We start from the raw sequence: 7741 nt of genomic DNA on the forward strand, positions 1-7741 counted from the left end.
TGTTGCTCTGATGTATAACAACCAGGATTCTTTGCGAGGTTCTCTAACTCTCTCTCTCTCTCTCTCTCTCTCTCTCTCTCTCTCTCTCTCTCTCTCTCTCTCTCTCTCTCTTTCTATTTTATTATACATTTACACAATCACAGTTTTCACTAAAATAAGATTAAGATAAGTAAAATTCTCTCTCTCTCTCTCTCTCTCTCTCTCTCTCTCTCTCTCTCTCTCTCTCTCTCTCTCTCTCTCTCTCTCTCATTTCATTTCAAGATGAATGTGCACCCTCACACTTTTCACTAAAACAAGAACAAGATAAGTAATTCTCTCTCTCTCTCTCTCTCTCTCTCTCTCTCTCTCTCTCTCTCAATTTTATTTTAAGATACACATACGCAGATTTTCCTCTGAAACAAGAATAAGATAAATCATTGTAGTGTGTTGACTTTAAAAATAATTGCAGGGCAATTTTCGTAGTTTTTGCTCATTTCCAAGGCTGCTGAAAAGAAAAAATATTAAAGTTGCAAGTCAATTAACCCGAGTCAGGACATTTGTTTTATGGCCTCGTTAAGCTTAGAGTAGGGTTTTCTTACCTTTCATGTTATTTTGGGTCTGACCACAATTATCCAAGGTATGCTTAGCATAGAATGAAAGGTCATATTGAAATGAAGGTTGATTTTATTTTATTTTCATATTCTCCTTTCCTGGAAATCATTATTTTTAATCAATTTATTTTTATTTTACAATTTTTTTTTTATTTTTTATGGAGTTCATCTTTTATTCCCATTTGTTTCATAATTCATATTTGATTTCTATTGTTTTTCTGAATTTCTAATTTTGGATATTTCTTAATGCGTACCTAGGAAACTAATTAACTAAAACAGGCATTAATTCTAATCCCATTTGTCTTTTAGCATGATAATTCATAAAATTAGGCATTCATTTATTATGAAGTTTTCCCCAAACAGGGACTAAAGGACCGAGAATAATTAATTCGAATGACTGAGAAATATGGCACTGAATGAGGAGCTTTTTTTTTTTTTTTTGGTGATAACTCGGATATGGCGCTATTTTGATTTCAGAGACTCAGTGACGCTATTGTCACATTTTTTTTTTTTTTTTTTGGGGAATTGAAGTGGATAAATTTGCTTTTTTTTTTTACTTGATTATTTATTTATTTTTTGTGATACGTATCGACTTACTGACACTCTTATCACTTAATGTTTTAACTAACAATCTCTTGTTACTGTTTTGACTACAGAGCAACTCAGCTATGCTCTTGGTACCTGATGTTTTGGCTATGAAATGACTCACTGACGATCTTGTTCCTTAATGCTGTAACTACATAGAATAGGTCAGCAATACTCTTATTACTTTTTTCTAGAAAGTGACGCAGTAACGCTCTAGTTATTTAACGTTTTAATTACAAAATGACTTTGTAACATTCTTTCGAGAAGATATGTAATGCTAGTATTTTTTTTATTGTTTTCTAAGTACAAGTGGCACCTTCTTTCAGAGATGAAATTAATGATTTATTCCTTTCATTTTGAAGTACAAGTGCTGTGGTAGTCAGTTTCTTCATTACAGGAGATAAGGATAATGCCCAGTTTACCAGGACGGTGAAGATTCATATGTATATGCATACGCTTGATTATTACAGAAGCAGCATAATTTACGGTATACACACACACACTTACATATATATATATATATATATATATATATATATATATATATATATATATATATATATATATATATATATATATATATATATATATATTATATTCCTCTGAAAAGAATTAGTACCAGAATATATTACCCTTCCAGTTTTCGATAAGTGTTCATGGGATGAGGAGCAAGGCCTACTCCCTGACCCACAAATGTTCATGAAGCTTATATGCATACGGGTTCTGGCTGTTCTTGGTGGTCACCTGATCAAGGAATGACCAAGCCCAGCATGGCTTATCTCTACTGACAGAAAGACTAGCGGTATACCCAACGTTTTTGAGAAACATTTTTAAAACTAGTTATGTTTCTTTGTCATTTTTCCTGCCAATATGAAACCTGGCCCCAATTTTATGAGAGAGTTCTGGAAATCAGTCCTTTCCACGACGCACTGCAACACACCATATTTTGGTTCAGAAATATTCGACGTCGGTTTTCCAACCAATAGTGCAATTAGTTTATTACAAAAAATAAAGAACACGATTTTTTGGGGGACCAATATTGCACAAGTCTATTTTTAAAGAGGTCAATGCATAAGCCAGCCACGAGTCGCTTATGAACCTGCATTAGTGCATTCCCCGTCATGATCCTTTCTCTTCACTAGAAATTTTAGTTGATTTTGTCCGTTTGTTAAAGAATTTTTGAACCCCTTTGAAACTTAGGCCCTCTTGATTTTATATACCAACACTTATGTACCGTTTCATGCGAATATTTTTTTTATCTGTTAATCGTCTGGACACTATTTATCGCGTTTACATTTTGATCCTTCTACTGAAGCAGGATTTGGCATAATTTTGAAGTAGTTTCTGTGATTGCTGGTAATACTGATGATAATTATGCTTTTTCACTCTCTTTGTATGCTTTTCTGACCTCGCTGTTATGCAATGTACCATAACCAAGAAGCAAAATTATCTTTGCACATTTCAAAGCTTAAAGATTAACCAAGACTCAAATAGTCTTCTGCAATATTTAAAACTTAAAGCTTACCCAAGGCTCAGTTAAGCCATTTGCAAATGTCTAAACTTACCTAAGACTCAAAATGTCTTATGCAAGTCTCAAAGATTAAAGCATACCCAAGATTCAGTTAAGCCATCTGCAACTGTCCAAACTTACCCAAGACTCAAAATGTCTTCTGCAAATCTCAAAGCTTAAAGCTTACTCAAGACTCAGTTAAGTCATCTGCAAATGTCCAAACTTACCCAAGGCTCAGTTAAGCCATCTGCAACTGTCCAGACTTACCCAAGACTCAAAAATTTCTTCTGCAAACCTCAAAGCTTAAAGCTTACCTAAGACTCAGTTAAGTCGTCTGCAAATGTCCAAGCTTACCTAAGACTCAGTTAAGTCTCTGCAACTGTCCAAACTTACCCAAGACTCAAAAATTTCTTCTGCAAACCTCAAAGCTTAAAGCTTACCTAAAACTCAGTTAAGTCGTCTGCAAATGTCCAAACTTACCTAAGACTCAGTTAAGTCATCTGTAAATGTCCAAACTTACCCAAGGCTCAGTTAAGTCATCTGCAAATGTCCTAACTTACCCAAGATTCAGTTAAGTCATCTGCAAATGTCCAAACTTACCCAAGACTCAGCTAAGTCATCTGCAAATGTCCAAACTTACCCAAGACTCAGTTAAGTCATCTGCAAATGTCCTAACTTACCCAAGATTCAGTTAAGTCATCTGCAAATGTCCAAACTTACCCAAGACTCAGTTAAGTCATCTGCAAATGTCCTAACTTACCCAAGATTCAGTTAAGTCATCTGCAAATGTTCAAACTTACCCAAGACTCAGTTAAGTCATCTGCTAATGTCCAAACTTACCAAAGACTCAAATAGTCTTCGGCAAACTTCAAAGCTTACCCAATTTTCAAAATATCCTTTGCAAATTTCAGTACATTTTTTATTAATTTTGTTTGTTCACGGTGGGGTAAACTTTTTATTTTCTAGTGTTGAGACATCGTGAGAAAGATGATAAAATTGTTTTAAAATACTATAATTATTTTAAATGGTAAATGACCATAAATCATAGTAATAACTCATCATTTGCATTTGACAGGATAGTACAAGATGGTTCAGCAAAGAAGTAGTTTTTTTTTCGAAAGCAGTTGCCACTTTAGATGTTTTTAATCATCTTTTAGGAGCCGTAATGTCCTCATTAGGAGCTCGTTCTGTTCCATTTGGCTGTTACAGTTTTTTTTTACTCTAGCTTACATAACCCATTGCTCCAAGCGACTTCAGAAATGATCTGCTTAATTTGACGATGCTTTGTATCCCATAAAAGGGATCTCATTCACATTGGCAATAATATCGTTAATTAACCAAATAAGCAAGTTGATGACTACTTGCAGATGACAAAATGAAGCTTGTATATATATATATATATATATATATATATATATATATATATATATATATATATATATATATATATATATATATGAAGCAGTTGGCTTCTCTCAACATTCTACGAAGAACTGATTATGAACTGCCGAGACAACTGAAATATTTCAAATATTATGAGTTGAATCTATCGGTCCCTTAATTTTTCTTTTCTTCGTCGGTTTGTTTTATATAGAGAGCATTCGTCTCTGATTCTTTTTAAAGTGATTGCTTTTCTTAAAGAAAATATCTAGTCTTCCCTTTTACTGTAATGTGAGGCTCAGATTGTTAGTACGTGATAATGTTTCGTGTTATATTGCCTCTAAAATTATTATTGATTACATTCTCGAGGATTTTATGACTTGGGTGTTATTACTTTTCATAACGTTGCTTGGCTAACTTCATAAGGCTGCTTGGATGTTGTCAGTCGTTAATTGGAACGCTAGAATTCCAATTTGACCCCTATTTGTTGTATATACCTTTCTATTTAAAAGTGCTAAGTTTTTCTCCAACTCTTTTTAAATTCTAAAGGACATTAAACATTCCATTAATCATGGACATCGTGTGAGATTAACGTATTTCAAAAGTAATTTTCCCGATTGAAATACAACACACTTTGGCAACATACTTTCCTATAGTACAACACGCTTTGACAACATAGACTTTCCCATAGAACACGCTTTGACAACATAGACTTTCCCATAGAACACGCTTTGACAACATCGACTCTCTTATAGAACACTCATGACAACATCGCCCTTCCTATCCAGCAAGCCTTGACAACATCGACTTTCCTATACAACGAGCTTTGACAACATCGTCTTTCCTATTGAAAACGCTTTGACAACATCGACATTCCTATACAGCTAGCTTTGCCAACATCGCCTTTCCTACACAACATGCTTTGACAACATCGTCTTTCCTATAGAAAACGCTTTGACAACATCGACATTCCAATACAACATGCTTTGAGAACATCGTCTTTCCTATAGAAAACGCTTTGACAACATCGACATTCCAGTACAACATGCTTTGACAACATCGACATTCCAATACAACATGCTTTGACAACATCGTCTTTACTATAGAAAACGCTTTGACAACATCGACATTCCAATACAACATGCTTTGACAACATCGTCTTTCCTAAAGAAAACGCTTTGACAACATCGACATTCCAACACAACATGCTTTGACAACATCGACATTCCAACACAACATGCTTTGACAACATCGTCTTTCTTAAAGAAAACGCTCTGGCAACATCGTCATTCCAACACAACATGCTTTGACAACATCGTCTTTCCTAAAGAAAACGCTTTGACAACATCGACATTCCAACACAACATGCTTTGACAACATCGTCTTTCCTAAAGAAAATGCGTTGACAACATCGACATTCCAACACAACATGCTTTGACAACATCGACATTCCAATACAACATACTTTGACAACATCGTCTTTCCTAAAGAAAATGCTTTGACAACATCGACATTCCAACACAACATGCTTTGACAACGTCGTCTTTCTTAAAGAAAACGCTTTGGCAACATCGTCATTCCAACACAACATGCTTTGACAACATCGTCTTTCCTAAAGAAAACGCTTTGACAACATCGACATTCCAACACAACATGCTTTGACAACATTGTCTTTCCTAAAGAAAACGCTTTGACAACATCGACATTTCAACACAACATGCTTTGACAACATCGTCTTTCCCAAAGAAAACGCTTTGACAACATCGACATTCCAACACAACATGCTTTGACAACATCGTCTTTCCTAAAGAAAACGCTTTGACAACATCGACATTCCAACACAACATGCTTTGACAACATCGACATTCCAATACAACATGCTTTGACAACATCGTCTTTCCTAAAGAAAATGCTTTGACAACATCGACATTCCAACACAACATGCTTTGACAACATCGACATTCCAACACAACATGCTTTGACAACATCGTCTTTCCTAAATAAAACGCTTTGACAACATCGACATTCCAACACAACATGCTTTGACAACATCGACATTCCAACACAACATGCTTTGACAACATCGTCTTTCCTAAAGAAAACGCTTTGACAACATCGACATTCCAACACAACATGCTTTGACAACATCGTCTTTCCTAAAGAAAATGCTTTGACAACATCGACATTCCAACACAACATGCTTTGACAACATCGTCTCTCCTAAAGAAAACGCTTTGACAACATCGACATTCCAACAGAATATGCTTTGACAACATCGACAATCCAACACAACATGCTTTGACAACATCGTCTTTCCTAAAGAAAACGCTTTGACAACATCGACATTCCAACACAGCATGCATTGACAACATCGTCTTTCCTAAAGAAAACGCTTTGACAACATCGACATTCCAACACAACATGCTTTGACAACATCGCCTTTCCTAACGTGTTTGAAGACGACTAAGGTGTCTTTTACTCTCAAGGATTCCCGAACGAGTAGAAGACAGCCGTCATCTTTACGCCTTTTTGCTCCTTAAACCCACAAAAAACGCTCTTTTCCAAAATCGGAATATCACAGCGCCTTTCATGCGTCCAAATCCGGCCCTACTGATTTTTATGCCGTAATGAGCACACAATAGATAAGCCAGTTATACAGCCACTCCACCATTCGGGGGCGATTTCTCCCAGCTAATTTCACCCTCCTTGGGACCACGGTGGGGCCATTCAGAGGGGGAGAGAACTAAAGAGATCTAAAGCTATCATAACGGCCGTCTGAATAGCCCGACACCGCCACCGCCCTTTCTTCCTTTATATTTCTCTACTGTGCCTGAATAAATAATTTTCCCAGGTCTCGTTTACGTCTTGGGTTTTTTTTTTTTTTTTCTTTCTCAGTGTGTGTAGGTGTTTTTTCTTTTTTTTTGATGCGCATTTAAACAGATTCGAAATGCAGTGTTTTAAGGGAAAAGCTTTTTCTCTCGCCCGTGTTTTTTTTTTTTCTACGAGGATGTCATGTCATAATCTTATGAGCTTTTGATGGATTTGATGGATCCGTGTGTGTGACATGAAGGGGGAAGCGGTTTTCTTGGCTGTGATGCCGAGGGTGAAAATATATGTGTGTGTGTGTGTATAGTGTATGATCCTGGCCTCACTGGTAAAAGGGCTTGGGATTGTTATGTTAGAACCCACTGCGACAATGTAAGATAAGCAGTTTATTGGGTATCTAGTTGACTGCAGTGGGTAGCGGCTTTGCCGTGGAGGAGCCTGGGGTTAGTAACCTCCCGCGCCCCCTCCCCCTAAAAAAAAAGTGCTGAGAATCGGAAGGGTAACTTCCTCCTGAAACGCCTCCATAGGAAAAAAGGTGTATGGATAAGTTATCAGTACATATACCCACACACCTGAAGGGGAGATGAATGTTATTCTTTACAGCGACTCAGACGATTCGGTAAAAGCCAGCCTGACACAAAGACCCATTCAAGGGATCAAGAGCTCTTAAAAGGTTGCGCTGCATTAATGATAAAATCGATTGCCCATCATCGCGGTTATTATCCTCAATTCCAGGTTCCATACCCTCGTAGATTTTATGAAGGTTCAGTTGTGGTCGGCTGACTAATCGATGCAAACTGGCGTCGCAACGATCGGTAGTAGAAAACAGACCCTACATCCGAGTATTCCA

This window comes from Macrobrachium rosenbergii, chromosome 18, assembly GCF_040412425.1.
Source record: "Macrobrachium rosenbergii isolate ZJJX-2024 chromosome 18, ASM4041242v1, whole genome shotgun sequence".
In the NCBI taxonomy this organism is placed as follows: Eukaryota; Metazoa; Arthropoda; class Malacostraca; order Decapoda; family Palaemonidae; genus Macrobrachium; species Macrobrachium rosenbergii.